This window comes from Anopheles arabiensis, chromosome 3 (genome assembly GCF_016920715.1).
Source record: "Anopheles arabiensis isolate DONGOLA chromosome 3, AaraD3, whole genome shotgun sequence".
Classification (NCBI taxonomy): Eukaryota; Metazoa; Arthropoda; class Insecta; order Diptera; family Culicidae; genus Anopheles; species Anopheles arabiensis.
The window spans coordinates 56,489,205-56,506,043 of record NC_053518.1 but is presented as its reverse complement, the minus strand read 5'-3'; the positions used below and the strand labels follow the sequence as shown (position 1 = coordinate 56,506,043).

The 16,839-nt window shown below is 38.8% G+C and overlaps 1 protein-coding gene across 1 annotated transcript in view; it reads right to left on the bottom strand.

Annotated features, from left to right (window-relative positions):
• The window catches only part of LOC120903719 (neurogenic protein mastermind), an 80,393-nt gene extending 73,773 nt beyond the window's left edge, over positions 1-6,620 (bottom strand). Inside the window, exons 1-2 of the mRNA XM_040313321.1 lie at positions 6,221-6,620; positions 5,010-5,204 (exon numbers count right to left, since the gene is read on the bottom strand). The gene's annotated coding sequence lies outside the window, so the exon portion shown is untranslated. The remainder of the gene's footprint in view (positions 1-5,009; positions 5,205-6,220) is intronic.
• Between the last annotated feature and the right edge of the window lie 10,219 nt (positions 6,621-16,839).

Here is a 16,839-nt window from a genome sequence, read left to right as displayed (position 1 = left end):
GATAGTTTGCTTCGGATAAATAAAAGAAATCCTATTAAAAAAAAAAAACATCTGAGTACGTTAACAGAATCTACAATTATTATGTATTAGAATGTGCTAAGTTCCATTTATATAATTAAAACAACATAGCAAACCAATGTATCCGTGTTCTGAGGAGGGATTTGATTTGCTATAATCTATCTTCCAAAAGGTAATAAGGCACTATTATATAATAGCACTTATTTTTGAGGCAAGAACACAACTAAAAACATCAACTAACAAATGCAATATATTGCCACTTCATTACATTTTTCAAACAGCTTCGATAAACAATGATAAATCAATAAAATCAGAAACGAGTAGATGAATTGTCAAAACAAACAAGTGAAATATATATCGCGTGGTACTTTCCGAACGACTTAACATCATGCCCGTCATGGGTTCAAGCCCCGAATGTACCGTACCCCCATGCGTAGGACTTGCTGTCTTGCTATGGGTAATTAATAAGTCACTGAAAGCCAAGCCCCACTAATGGGGCAAGTAAGTCAAGTCTTATCCGGGAACGGTTATTGTGCCTAAGAATAAGATGTGTATATATTTAAGTGTTCTGTGCCACATTAAAGATAGTGTTCTCGTTGAATGCATGACGAACGAATAATTGTATAGTAATAAACAATAATAAACATCTGAGTATGCCCACAATAAGGCACAACAACAAGGGGAAAATATCTTCAGAATTACATCAATCAACAACACAGGAAGTGTTAACAATACAGTTAATAAAAAGCCGTCATGAAAAAAAACAAGTACATTCCAATAAGGCAACAGTTTGCAATATAGCCTATAGCTTTTCTTTTGATAAGCAAAAAGTCTTCTTCTTCTTCTATTTGGCATAAACGTCCTACGCGGACATGCCGCTGGCCTAAAACAGGCTTTCAAGACTTTTTATTCAGTGCCACGTAACCGGATAATCAGCCATTTGCTACTGGGGGACGGGTTCATTCTGGGCTTGACCCCAAGACGGGCATGTTATTTGGTCGTTCGAGTTGCCGACTGTACCACTCTGATGTTTGACGATCTTTGTGTCGAAATTTCAATCTTATCACTCCAGTAACGCATGCACGATTGACATCGCCGATCGCACGAAAAGTTTTCTAACATATTCAATTAACCGCAAACACATAGCCAATGGACAAAAAGGTGTTTAACAAACGTGTGCTACGTATTTTTCTATACGAAATTTCTTTTCCCAACTGAGATGTATTTTTGCATCAAATAAATTTACTCGTCTCTCAATTTTTTTCTCCCAGTATGATTTTTAGTAACTGTTTTTATTTGTTGCAAATTTACCTATGTATTCTACATTATTTTACACATTTTCACAAATTTAAGCTTATGCTTAAGCTTTACAACGATGTAACTTTTGAATAATAACTCGTTTTACTTACTAAATAATGAGCAATTGAAATTTGCAGCCTGTTTTTTAGTTTTCTATTAGTCATTCTATGCCAGCCATCAACCATGCAACCACATTTACAACTGGGGCAATCTTTAAACCCTTGAATGACTGAAATAGAGCAATGTAAACAACACATTCAATGAGGGCCCTCAAACCTCAAATTTGTAGTCTTTATATCAACTCATTAAAAGTCAAACGTTGGGAAATAAGTTTCAGAATAGTTAATCCTCGATCGAATCTTCATTAACCGAAAATGTACAAAATGTAAATAAAATTGAATTGGAAGTCAAAACAAAACAAACAAACAAATCGATTGAACGTTCATTATTCATATTGCCAGAATTGAAATTATTTTTCCCGTTATTTTATTAATTTGGTTGTTGTACAATAGTTACTAATGCATACGATAACATATCTTGTAAAACATAATGAATATTTGTTTTACTATCGCGATGAGCTGATCGTGCTCGGTAAATTGGTCGTGAGCAAAATTCCATGACATGGAAAGGGAGTACAGTGACTCAGGAACTCAGGACCTTAGGCTACCACCAAGGGTTTACACTAGGAGTTCAGATTTTTTCTAGCTCTATGCCGGCCGCTAGGTCTATCTTTTGGTATTCAGAGTGTTGCTAGGAAGGGCCATCCAAAACTACCATCCACCTATGCATTTAAAGAACTATACTAGTCACGTTCAATTAAAAGATGCTTATATTGGGAAAAATCACTCAATAAAAAATAAGTTACTCGGTTACTGAAATCAAACAGTATAAACGCTGATAAATATACAAGTCAATAATAAAAAGCATCTTTTTGGGCAAAAAGGTGTTTGCTATACTGCTTTTTGAACAGAATCGTTCTTTTATATCCCATTTTGACTTATTTCAAGAGTTGAAGATAATATACGGTAACACTAAATTTGTTTGATTTACAGATTTGGGGTCAATTGATCGATCCTTTAAAATGGACTGCATCATCGTTTGACCTTCCACAATTGATAAAGCTATGCTTTGAAAATGCTATTATGACGTTGTAAGATCATTTATGAAGGTTAACTTTACACATAGTCTTTGAATGTTTGTTTTGGATAATTTTTACCATTATTAAAATATAATAATCAAGTAATAAGGTGTAAGGATGCAGTTGGCGTTCCAGTTCAAACCCGAAGTTATTCCGGACGTGTCATAGTTATCAGTACATTTGATAAAAAATTAAGACGTAACGAGTTGAATTTTTTGGAAGTATAGCTGAATATCTTATTTCTATGTTTATTTTACTGCGCGAGCTGACAATTTCTTCCTATGTACAAGAGCGTAGTTATAAAGTATGCGTGGTTCTTACATTAACTTCATATTACACAAAAAATATATTTGGTGGACTCACGCAAAATATTTGCATTATGCATAATAATGCGGTATATAGTTACAATTTAGTTTTCGCAACATTTTTTTTTTTCACAATTTCATTTCAAGTGAAAATCCAATTTACTTCAATTTTTTAAAATGTTCAGATTATAAAATTGTTGTATAACGTGTATTATACACAAAAATAAAGACAGTATGTATCTGTATAGTATAGAAATCCGGTAAGCGGAGTTCCATTTACTCGTCGTTAAAACAGTGAAACAAGTTATAACTTTAGATAAGTTTTAACGAAATTAAATTTAATTGAAAAAATAAAGACATATTAAAAACAATAAATGGAAATAAAATGTATGAGCAAAAATTCTAGATTTATTCTGTTCGTACATGTTTACACTGTACATCTCGTCACGGCGGTATATTGCATCCACACCAACATACGAACCGAACCGCTCGCACACATTGCATCAAAACACTCTCAACACAAACTGGTGGTTTACGTGTCGCCAATGCACGTCGTCGACGATTCGACAAATAAAGTGTAAAGAAAAGATTTAACAACAAAAATATATGGCCCCGATGGATGATAATTGTGTGTTGGTGGATGATGTTGTGGTGAATCAGTAAACAACAAGATCATTTCAAAGATCCTCTCGCTTGCTCTTTGTCACTTCATCCTCTCATTCTCCCATCCCATCTCTTTTCTTTTCATGGTTTGGTATGTTTCGATATTCCTGCGATCACTTCTTCGCCAACCGAAGCACACGGTTTGACTGTATTCAAACTTCATGCGATGTAGCTCGGGCTGTTTTTTTTTGTGTGTGTTATTTTGCTGTGGTAGATTCTGACTGCCTTGCTTGTTGTTGCTGTTGCTGCAGCCGCCGTGTGCCTGTTTTGCCGTTATGTACATTTTCGTCTAAATCGTCGCTTGGTGAACTTAGACGTTTGATTCGCTTTGTTTCTCTGTTCCAAGAAAATGCTGCGAAAGCTTATTATGGATCGAAAGCTTCGATTTGGAGCTGTATTCAATCAATGCGTTTATAGAGCATTCATTACATTGGTTTACTTTAGTTACTAAGATTATATACCTTGTTGCGACAGGCAGTTACTGCAGTTAAAAATCTATTACTGTGTCTACAACAGGATAAACACATACCTCCTGTGCTCGATATGTGTTTCGTTGATTTTGTACAAATCCTTCCATTAAATGGCCTGTAACGCTAAATCGTACGAATAATCAATAAAACAGTGGTGTGCTACATTCCACTGATACAACTAGTATATATTTTAATTGCTATGTTTCTCCTAAGAATAGTCCATTCTGTTCATCAACGAATAAAAAACTTACTTGTAGCAACATAAAGGAAGGGCGACTTATTTCCCATTACCGGCCACAAACCTCAGGTGCATAAGTTTCAATGATCAGCCGCCCTAGTGTAGGGGTTGTCTTTTCAATTGTTGCTGAATTTGGGAAACAATTCAAACCATTCATTGTGAAACATAATCTTCATTGTGGGATAACAAAACACCGGGAGCCAGGTAACGACCATGCTACACATCGTTCGTGTGTATGTGTGACTGAACTGCGAACGTTCCACGAAACAACGGAACAGGGCGAAGATCGAGAAAAAAAAGGTCGAAGAGATCGCACATTCCAGTGTGCTCCAATGCTGCTCTGTGGGCGAACGGTGCGGGTGAAGTGCAGGCGAGGCAGCACCATAGCACTAGCACAAGTTTCCCGGCCAAAAGGGCCGTGGAAAGCATGGAACAAACCCGCGCTGGTTATGCTGCTGGAGATTTCCGTTCTGCATGTGTCGACATAGCATAATACCACCACCTTCCCTATAGCGTGTGTGTGATCGATGTATACGATCATCGCCCACCTAGTCAATCATTTTGTGGTGATTCCACAAGGGAGTTTTTAAAAAAATGAAGGTAACAAGTATTTTCTGTACGGCCTAAAATACTACTGTTAGAATATTTGTTTCCTGTTATAAATAAATAATAAGGCATTTTTGCAGAATAAATATACACAGTTCTTGTGCAAATTTGCGCAACTTACAATAACTAGCCTATGTTTCTAATCATATCATAATATCGATTTATGCCATACGAGTTCGCTTGTAACAATATATTTTCTTATTTTACACATAGTTGACTAATTTTAAGATAATGTTTATTGAACGAATTGTGTTGAATATTTTTCAACTTACCTGTTTCATGTGTTTCCAAATGGAATCACCGTTATTTGTATTCAATCCAAATATATCCATGCTTCTCACCGCATCTTCAACGTTTGCAGGTTTATTAAAATCAATATTTGTATTAACTTTCAACACGCTTCACGTGTACATAATTCACACAATGTACATTGCACATTAAATCAGTTTTGAATTGTAAATCTGAACCTAAATAAAATTAATTTAAGTACACAATTAAAACATCAATTTAGACACATAAATTTTAAAAAAAACCCAAAAATTTACATCAATTTGAATATATAAAATTATTCGAGTAAAGTAGCAAAAAAGGCCAAAAGTATTTTGAGACTCGATTTATAAAAGACCAGCTAACATCTAGCCGGTGTTTCCTCTGTAGACACGTCCTTTTGAACCGCTCACTCGCACACATACACTAACACATGTAGCTGATGCAAAGCGAAGCAAATTCAGTCAGTGAGGGTGAAACGCCAAGGGTGAAGAAGAAATATGAACGGCGTTTTTACACAAAATTTGTTGTCATATAATTTCCACTCTAGCCACACGGCCAAACACACATGCATACTGACACGCACACCGACCCGATCAAATCTCTTATTGGGATTTGATCACACTCCACACATTCAGGTCCTGGTAGAAGATCCTTCATATTTCATATTTTGTGTTGGCTACGCATTGGCCCGCTTTGTTCTGAGCAAGATAGCATGAGCTTCGTCCGGTGGTAATGCTACCCTGCTTCATTGCATTCTGTTCTGTTCTTCTCGCTCTTGTCGCTACGATTCCAAGCACTTCACACTGAGGATGCATGCCTACTGAGAACGAACGACGCCTCTTCCTGTGTGCGCTGCAGTAATGTTGGAACAGCACAGTTTTGGGCTTCTTACTGCACCAGCTTGTTGCTTTTGCTGGTCCACAGGATCCCGGCATTGGATCATCCCTGGAACTGGAATCACCACCACAATGTTTCGCATACGACGACGCAACAAGCACAACTCTTTCGCTCACACTCCGTCGTATGTGCGTACGTATTACAAACGCATTTTTCGACAACGAATTAACGTCTGCCGTTGCGATCGGTTGCAATCACCATTCGTCCAATTGGCCACCGGTTGACTTTGCAACACCCTATACCTTAATGGGTTAATATCAAACCAAAACTATACACTAGCACTAAACATAAATCAGCTATATTAACAACACATCACCATCGATTATTCGTTACGTATTCACTGTTCCTTGAGCAATACCCGCGACTATTTGGGCCCTAGTTTTGAAGGTAAAGAAACAGCACAAATTTATGCTACTACACTCACGTACGATACAAATCTAGCCATTGATTGAACTATCAACTAAGCAACACACAACATAGAGTACGCTTATGGTGTGACTCGTAACTCCCGTGCACACGCACACCATTCTCGTCCCCTACTTCTATTTCCGACCTGCGTACACACTTACACCACATACAGTCATCTTCTCCCTTCTGCATTCTTTGTCCTTTTTGCTCTAACGGTTCAGTGCGCCCAAGCGCACCTACCTACACAACCAGCGACCGTTAAAGCAGATGAATATGTGTGTAACCTTTTCTCAAACACAACCGTACTTATTCACCAACACCACTGACATCAGACGCGAGCCGCTCTGTATGTGTGAGTTTTCTGCTGCTGGTTTCAAAACAATTTCAAACATCTCTTTGGCCTGGTACAGTCATAGTCGTATGTCGTGGAGTACCAAACAGGAGAGGTAAACTCATCTATCTTTAACCGTTAGCCATCTTGGTTCGGTTAGTAGATTGTGCAACTAACAATTTAACCTTTGTGTCATAGGCCAAATTTACATATCATATTAGTGGTGTACATATTCCACTGTGATAATATTTGTCTTTTTTACGTATATTCGAGTTACGTTCATTACATTGAAACGAAATTAATCATGTACCTGTAGAACAACTTCATGTCTAGAAAATTAAAAATTCTCGCGATTTACAGCCAAAATCTTACTATTTTTAGCGTAATTTTGCCAGTAGGAGGTAGTTTTAGCCACTTAATTAAATATTGGGTTTGATTCTGACTAGTGATGGGAAAAATTAATTTTTGTCGGAAGCGGTTTTCTGGAATCAATTCCGGATAGTAGGTCCGGAATCAGTTTCCGGAATTAATATCGGCTCTGGAATTGGTTTCGAAATCGGAATCGTCTCCAGAATTGGTTCCGGAATCGGCTCCAAAATCGGAGTCGGTTCCGGAATCAAAATCGGCTCTGGAATCGGAACTAACTCTGAAATCAGAATCGGCTTCGAAACGGAGTCGGTTTCGGCATCTCCATAAAAATAGGCTTGGGTCCAATGATACAGTCTGAACTCACTGGTTGAACTTCGATTCCCTGCCAACTATTGAATATGTGCTTTTTAGTTGGCACGTTCCCCCATACAAAAAATGTCTGAAATTTTTCTCGGCAGGCCATGAGATTTTTGTTAATTTTTCAAAAACCGGGTTTTCCATACAAACGCATGTTTTTTAATTGAACTGAACTGTTGAACTGTGAAGTATCAACTAAAAAGCATGCCAACTAAAAAGCGTTCAGCGTATTGAATTCTGTCTGTATTTCGTATTGATAGTCGCAAAGAATCTTACTTAATAAACGATCCATTCTCATGGAGATCTTATTTCTATTCAAGAAATGATTCTCATTCGAAGTTAATTCCAAGTTAATTCTGGAGTCAATTCTGATTCCGTTATTGGGACAAATTGCGATTCCGATGTCAATTCCGATTCCGGAGTCGATTCTGGTCGCGAAATCGATTACGGACCCGACTCCGGAATCGAAATCGATTACAATTTCGGAATCGGCTCCGGAATCGGAATTGAATCCAGCATCAGAATCGGCTCTAGAATTGATTACGAACACGGAATCGGAATCGGGTAGGTCCGAGCTCCCACCACTAATTCTCGTTGAAAGTACTGTAGTGTTTAATCCTATAACAAATTTTACAAAAAGGTTCTCATTTTCAATCTCTCACTATAGAGCGTTACTTTTTCACTCTATAGTGAGACGATGTTGGTTAGTGAGTTGATGTTAGGTGCGGATAGCTTGGATGATTTTTGTACCGTGTTGGTTTTCTTGCACACTTTGCACCGACGTAGCGATTCATCGATGTAGGCGTGTGACGTAAAACGACAACCATGTTTTCGTCAAACAAAAAGACAAATATCGTCCATACGTATGTAAAGTTGTGTAATATGTATGAAGTGATCTAAATAGCACAAATATCAAATAAGTACAGGTAAGTTTAAAATTAATTCCAGCAGCTTCCCTGGTATATTGGTACGGGTAACCAGTGAATCACGGGCCGCCGCCAGACTGATTGGCTGATCGTTATTGGTCGCATGGTGTACTGTTGATGTTCGGATTGCTGCAGGACGAATATCCAGGACCCTGCAGGAAGCAGTCTGATTTAAAATGCTCAATTATCTGCGTCATCTATTTGCCCTTATATTGTCTGAGGAAGTGTTCCAGAATCCTCTCTTATTGTAAGACGCAAACGTGAACCACGTTTGTGAAGACTTTGACCGGCAAAATATGGACCGGTACTCCGTTGAAGTCTCCGAGCAGAATCGGCTGCTGCGAGCAAGCTCCTCAAAGCGCTGCGACTCATTGATCAGCACTAGAGATGGTTAATCCGGAGCTGAGTCATGGATCAACTCCGACTCCGGTGCGCAAAATATGACTCCAGCTCCGGATCATAACTGGATTCGACTCCGGATCAGTCAGGATCATTCCGGATCACTCCGGATTACTCCGAATCACTCCGGATTACTCCGGATCACTTCGGATTACTCCGGATCACTCCGGATTACTCTGGATCACTCCGGATTACTCCGGATCACTCCGGATTACTCCGGATCAGTCCGGATCACTCCGGATCACTCCGGATCACTCCGGATCAGTCCGGATCAGTTTTCGTACATATTAGATGTACGACTTGTCATATACATATTAGAAGTCCGAGGGGTGCCGGAGTCGGATCAATCCGACTCCGGAAAAAAACTGTATTTACCCATCACTAATCAGCACCTGCGCGAAATGACACCGCAGAAGACGCTGACGATCTTTCCGAGGCGCAGTTAACCGACTTTGTGCAAATACGACCAGACCAGCTAAAATCTGCCTTATGCTATCGATATGCGGAGCCTTATGGGAGCATTCTTATGCAATCGATATGATGAACAACATACAGCGAACCCTCTATTATTTGAGAGGCGATCAAGGTGGAATGTATAATGAGGTGTAGTTATAGCGGTTTTGGCGATCCCCCCCTGGGCTCCGATTTTGACAGATGGTTTTCCGCTTGTATATGTATTGATGGATTGTTTTCGTTTTGCATGGTCAATATTTGGTGGAGATCAATTTGGGTGAATATTTTAGTTTATTAGAACACCCGATTTAAAATTGAAATTTTCCTTCGAGAACTTGAAGCGTTCGCCAAACGCGGAAAACTAACTGTCAGTTTTCTTCGTCGATTCTTCTTCCACCTAGCTGTCAAAACGGGCTTATAACTTGACCTGATATCTTTACGGTCCTTGGAGGCGATGGGACTGTCGAATAAGAAGGGTTTTCATTACAGAGGTTGAAAGTGAATGAAAGGTCCATACAAACAAGAAAGAGACAGAACATTTAGTATGCAGCCTTAACTGTTGCTATAGGAAACAGTGCATACGATTGACAATTTGAGCATACATCATTCAATAACCATGTCAACACCATACACAAATAAGAGGAACAGAGATTTCAGAGGTTTTCCAAATTAGAGGAACAAAAATGTACTGGAAATCAAGGAACTGTGCAACATGTTAAAATAAGAGAGGTTTTTCAAATTAGAGAATTGTCAAATAAGAGAGTGTTCACTGTATTAGCAAACGTGACCTCAATGAACAAAGACCGATGTACGATATAGTTACTGCAGCAGTTCGGTGATAAGGTGCTGCTATGTGGTGACTTCCGACGTCTAGGTTCTGCAGCAGTGTATCCGGAAGAGCATGCTGTGGGTCAAATTTAGGGTATTGCGTTTGCGGGCAAAAATGCGTGTGCAGATAGCCCAGACTGTTCAAGATGCTGAAGAGCGGAAAGAGTTCGCAGAATTGCTGCTTATCGGCAAGAGTTTCATATGGCAGCAATGTGAATTTCGATGAATAAATTATTTATTCCAAGAGGTACACCATCCTCAATTTAATTTATAGAATTTTAAATAATAGAGAATTAAGAAATCATAGTTGTGTATATACTGCAATGTATGTTGTAAATACTATAAGCATACAAAACTAATCAAAAGCATACAAAAAGTGCATTTCTTAAATGTCCCATAATAAACGTTGCGAAGCCCTGTAACCGGGCCATTTTAACTAGTGTTTATTAAATCAGAATGAACATTTAATAAGATATAACAAGCCTACTGTGCAACTCTGATATGTTGCTTATTCCAATAATTCTTAATGAATGTAACTGCTTAGATTATTGTTGTGTTTTTCTTTATTTTAAACATGTTTTTCTTTATTTTAAGCCTATCCCAAGTGCCACGAATCCACTAAACGACCACTAAACGGGCTCTAAACGGCTCCAGCTCTCAACCTAAACGAAATATAAAAAAAACCTCGTTAAGCAGACGGTGAACGACGGTATGCACTCTAAAAACAGCAACAAAAAAGCTAGTGGCGCTATCTGTTGGTGGGATAGCCACCCAGCGGAGCTTTCTCTTTCTCTCTGTACTATTGTATGTGTTGTGGGCAGCCGTGCCGACCCTTGGATTTGCCGTGGTAGTTGCACTATCACTGGTCAACGTCCAGAGGACGACAGTGTGTCACGCACAGTATCGTACGCACACTAAGCGCGGGTCGGTTAGTAGGTGTCGTGCGCTCCAGCAAGGCTCTCGGCAGGTGCGCGGCCGAGTATTTTGATGTATAATTGTGCTTGATAGTTATATTTATTATTGTGTACTGTTTATATTAGTTTTACATAACAGTACCTGAGTGGCAAGCCAATAGAAACACAACAGTATGATTTCGCATTGAAGTTATGCATCGTTAGAAATAGAACGGCAATACGATAGTTTAAATACAAAACTCCAAAGTAAACCACCAGCACTGAAGCAAGTGAGATTTGAGTAATGGTTGTTGATACCCATGTATCTGACCATCATTCATATAGATTTTTGCTCTTAAAGTTAGAAGGCTATATAGGAAATGATTAGATGAAGCTTGCATGTATGTATGTTTTTTCCAATGAATTCGAACTGTTGCATAATAAACCAGTATTTTCTCAACCAGAATCATTAATTTGCCAAAAAAAAAATATGACAAAATTATCAATAAATAGATGAAATCAGTTTATGTTTTGGCAGCACTGAGCCAGTTCCAGCAATTACACCATGTCAAACATAAGACCCGCGGGTCACATGAGGCTCTCGAAGTAATTAGGCATTAATTTGAATGAAGAAGAAATAGATTGTGGATTATAAGACAAGAAAAATGGATGTGCTAATTTTGATCCGCTTATGAAGATTTCAACATTCAGTCTTAGTTGTTCGATTAACGAAGAGTACAGTAAGTTACTTACATATACTTCTTTGGTTAGATAATATGGCATGTTGCATGTGTTATTGTAACTGTAACTGTTTAGTGGTGGCACCTTCATGTCGGAATCCTCTCATTTTCACCCATTTTCTGACTTTGAGCCTTTCTAGAGGTTTCAGAAATCACATATCACGGAATACCACTTTCTTCACTTCATTGATGAGGGTACTCTTTAGCTTCTACAAAAAAATCAGACTGATATATTTGAAAAACTTAAAAAAAACAAGTACTTTAAATAAAGGTGTGGATTCTATTAAGACGTGTCTGCACTAAAAGTCATATACTCTATTTTCCTTTAAAAATGGCCACATAACTAGCCTATATTGGCCGATATAGTGCTAAAATGATGAGTTAGCCTTATTAGTCATTCGCGTTATCGAAAGGATGCCTTTACACTTCGTGTGTCTATTAAATTACCTAAGTTTAAAACATAAGTACCGAAAATTGATAGAATGGCTATGCTTCGTTTTCCGCAATTGTTTTTACATACTGGGCTGATTTTAGCACTCGCATAGCCTAAGAGTATCCTCGTCGATGTGTGATGCATTTTCTATAACTGTGCAAAGATTGGTTCAAATTGCTATCGTTTTTATGTTATAGCTTTTCAAAGTTGACAGGGCTTTTTTGAAATAAAATACAGATCGTAAAAACAAACAATTTTACATAATTTTCAAAGCAAAATGGCTCTAAAAGTTCAGATTTTTTCTACGAGTAATTAAAAAGATAAAGGAGTTTCCATTTGAATAAAAACGCATGGCCTGGGTTTTTATAACCCGCAGATGATCACCCAAAATAGTCGATAAGCCAATAATAACTGATATCACATTATTTTAGCACCATATTGGTCAATATTGGCAAGTTATGTGGTCATTTTGCTATGAAGTGAAGACTGTCCAACTTTCAGTGGACCGCATACATTTAATACCTTTTATCACATTTACGCATGGTGATCCGAGATTTTAAAAGACATCGGTCTTATTTTTTGCTCTAACATAGCTGAAGAGTGAACCTCAACGAAGGCTGAAAAAAGTGTCTTCCGATAAGTGGTCTAGGGCATTGATCTCCAACCTATTGTCCGTGGCGGTAGCATACGTGGTCCGCGAAAAGGATTTATTTTTGAAAAAAAACCTTATTACTATACATATCGTGCATTTTTCCCCCAACAATCAAGATTAATTTTTCAACAGACATGTCTAGAAAAATATTTAAACATTTTTTGTGATCAAAAACTTTGAACTAAGTTTATGGATGTGGGCCGCAGCAAATGTATTTTCAAAGCCAAATGATTCGCGATCCTAAAGAGGTTGGAGAGCACTGGCCTCGGGAACTGTCCAAAGCGCTTCAAAGACAGATAATAGGTGAAAATATGAGGTGTCCGACTTTAGGTAGCTGCCACTGTATATGAACACAATCAAATCAAGATGAAAAAATAATGCCACTTGTTGGACAAAATCAAAAAAATAACCAAAAATCAATGGATACATCGACCTTGCGGACCGCATTTCGCCTGCGGACCGGAATTTGTTGACCCCTAGTATACAAAACCTCTAATGACTACGCGGCTTTTGTATTGTATTGTTTATTGTGGAAGTAATTGGCCGAGCGAGGTGGCCTTATTACTTAATACTACCCTTTAACATAAGTCTAACAATACATAGCTTATAAGTAACCGAACAAATACATAACATAACGCACAGTACAGCATACAGCTTGGTTAAAAATGAGTCGCGTGATGCCATTCAATCGTAATTACCGTTAAATGTCAGAGCCATCGCAGTTATGGGATCATTTTCACTATAAGCACGTCTAGCTAGTTGTATTTTAAGAAGTCGATAGTTACGAAATGTTCTAGAGGGTACATTTAAATTAATTCTAGCTAGTAGTTCGGGTGCGCCAGTCTCACCTATAATTAGCTTAGACATAAATTTCTGCTGAGCTACATCTCGTCTCTTTTCAAGCGTCTCTAACCCAAGCAGTAAACACCAAGTTTCATAGGACGGACGAGGATCTACATTGCGACTCTGGGTAAAACGCAGGACAAAACGTGTAAACTTTCTCTGTACTGACTCCATTTGTTTGGACCATAAGCTGGATGAAGGAGACCATACTACCGAACTAGACTCAAGCAGTGGACGAACAAGAGACTTGTATGACATTAAAAGGAAGTGTGGGTCGGAAAATTCTCTCTATTGTCTGCGAATGAAACCTACCATTTTGTTGGCCTTGTCTAAAATGTCGGAGTAGTGCTGATGAAAATTCAATTTACATTCTAGGGTAATGCCTAAGTCCCTATAAGTGTGGCAACGCTGCAGTATGGTTCCAGATATATTATAGTTATAGGTTATGGGACTGACAGTTCGATGGAACGACATACACAAACACTTATCGACAGAAATTAGTAGGTCATTTTTATTGCACCAGTCGGAAAAGCAGTTCACTGAACTATGCAGGGAGATAACATCGGATGTTATCCTACCTACGAGCCGTTAGGTAGGATCTAAACCACTCCACCATGGAAGCAGAGAACCCAAGACGTTCTAGTTTAGCTAGCAATAAGCGATGGGTGACACGATCGAATGCAGCTTTCCGGTCCGTGTAAGCAACGTCCATTTGAGCTCCCGAGGCAAAAGCCGCATGACACTTTGATACGAACTCAACTAGATTAGTTGAGACACTACGTCGAGGAATAAAACCGTGTTGGTGCGTTGAGATAAGAGAACGGCATCTGTTTATAATCGAGTTTTGCACGATGATCTCAAAGACTTTGGCACCAGCGGACAGTGTGGTAATCCCGCGATAGTTAATGGCAGAATTTTTATCACCTTTTTTGTACACAGGAAACATCACAGAAGATTTCGAAGCTTCGGGAACAGTGCATTGGTTTAACGAGAGTTTAAAAATGCGTGCCAGAGGTTCTGCTAGTATGTCACCACAGTTAACAAGGACTGCCGTTGGAATGCCATCTGGTCTAGATTAAACCCGCCACTATACTTAACAAAAATAGGTAGTTGCACTCAAAACAGGATAAACAGTCCTGCGTATTTGGGCTAGGACCATATTAGGCTTTAACTCGCGAGTTATAGGGTTTCACAGTTTATCTCAAGACCGCGGGACCCCTTCCGGAATTTGTCTTAGCCAATGCTAAGACTGCGGTATGATGCTTGAAAACGTTGATGATACCTGAATTCATCGGATGCAATGCTGAATCTGCGGCATATTTCTCGAACACACTGTTCCGCGCCGAGGACATGCAGTCGAATATTTTTTACACGTATAACCTTTGTGTACATCAATGTACTGAAAACAGCTAATTTTTTTTCGTGTTTTTTTTAATATTATTTAAACAATTGTAACTACTTTCTAAACACTTGTAAATATTTTAATTAAACAAATATGCATTCACTCATTTTATTGAATTGTCTTGTTTGGTAAAAACCCGAAAAGGATAATTGGGTGTTTCCAGTACATTGATGTACACAAAGGTTATAGGTGTAAACAATTTATCCGTCCGCATGTCCTCGATGCGGAACAGTGTGTTCGAGAAATGTGCCGCAGATTCAGCATTGCATCCGATGAATTCAGGTATCATCAACGTTTTCAAGCATCATACCGCAGTCTTGGCATTGGCTAAGACAGATTCGGGAAGGGGTCCCGCTGTCTTGAGATAAACTGTGAAACCCTGTAATGTATGTCTGTAAAAAGAAATAAAGCAGATGAATATGACAAGCAAAAGAAAGAAGCGACCGATTGTCGTTTGCAACGAATATTTTTTTCAAGATAGTTACGTCAAACTTTGCGACCAAGTCAAATTTTACAAAAATGTTTGTAGTGTTCTACCTGAAGAGCCAAATAGATAACCCAAGAGTAAAAATGTTTGAAAGTTCTATGAAATGTGCCACCGGTAAAGACTCGCCAACTGTACAGCAAAGAGTCACATCGCGAGACGTATTTTGCCGATCACTGCGTTAATAGGATGGCATGAAGATCGTATTTAACGGAAGCTAACTATACGATAACTTCATTCGGCGATAGTTTATACCATAAAGCATACCATAGCAGTTTATCGAATAGTTTAGCGCAGCAAAACATCACAGAACACATGTTACGTTGAGTCTGCACAAAATGTGTCAACCCCGATGGAGCTGCGTTTGCCAGCATCCCCCCGGTTGGAGCAATGTTCACCTACAATAGATTAAAACGGTGGTGGTAATTCTGAAGTTAGCACAAAACCTTTAAAAACATAGAATAAAAAAATCGTAGTAGTATCGTTACTGTCAACACCTATTTCATTCGATGTTCACAAAAAATGTTTTGATGTCATGGTTAGGGTCCAGTCCTTAGTCCTTCTATAGAAAACTAGTAAATATGTAACAATTAGTTCTTTATTAAAAACAATACCAAGATATAATCGAATTCCCCAATGAACAGATTAAAACAAGGCTTGAATCAGAGCAGATATGAAGCAGAGTCCCGTGGTACAGTCGAAAGATCGTACGACTCAATAACATGCTCGTCATGGGTTCAAGCCTAGAATTTGACCGTCCCCCCGTAGCAAGAATTGACTATCCGGCTGCGTGGTAATGAATTAAGTCTCGAAAGCCTGTATAGGCCGGCATGTCCACGTGGGACGTTTATGCCAAATAGAAGCAGAAGATGTAGTAGAGTATGTTCCAATTTTTACAGCAGATCTTTCAGTGCGCTTTTTTTAATAACACATGCACTCAACACACGTTTTATTATTTATTATTTATTTTATACCACGATGTGAGGACCATACCATGTTAAGTTTTTCTTTATTGTACAAACTTCCTGTCGGAGTGTCCTAAAACTCCTCACTTTTGCGTACATTAATACAACGTTTGGCATTAGCTCCTCACCCACGGCTCCGCACGTGCTGTTGCATGGTTGTACAGGCGGAGAAGTAAATCACGTTCCTGCAGGCAAACGTTGATGGTATCAAACCCAGTTTTTTTTTCTCTTCACTCTTTTACCCTATACGAAGCAAATTTAGCCGGCCAGACCAAAACATTCACGCGCTGGTCCGAATCGCCGCTATGCGTTGTTCTTGCCGCCGTTTCGGCCTGCGCCACAAATATGTAACGCTTCATGCGCACGCAACTCACCGGACGCAAACGCAAACGGGTGATCAATGTGCTTGTCCAGTGAGCGTCCACTACGATGTCAGCAGTTCTTTGTCAGCT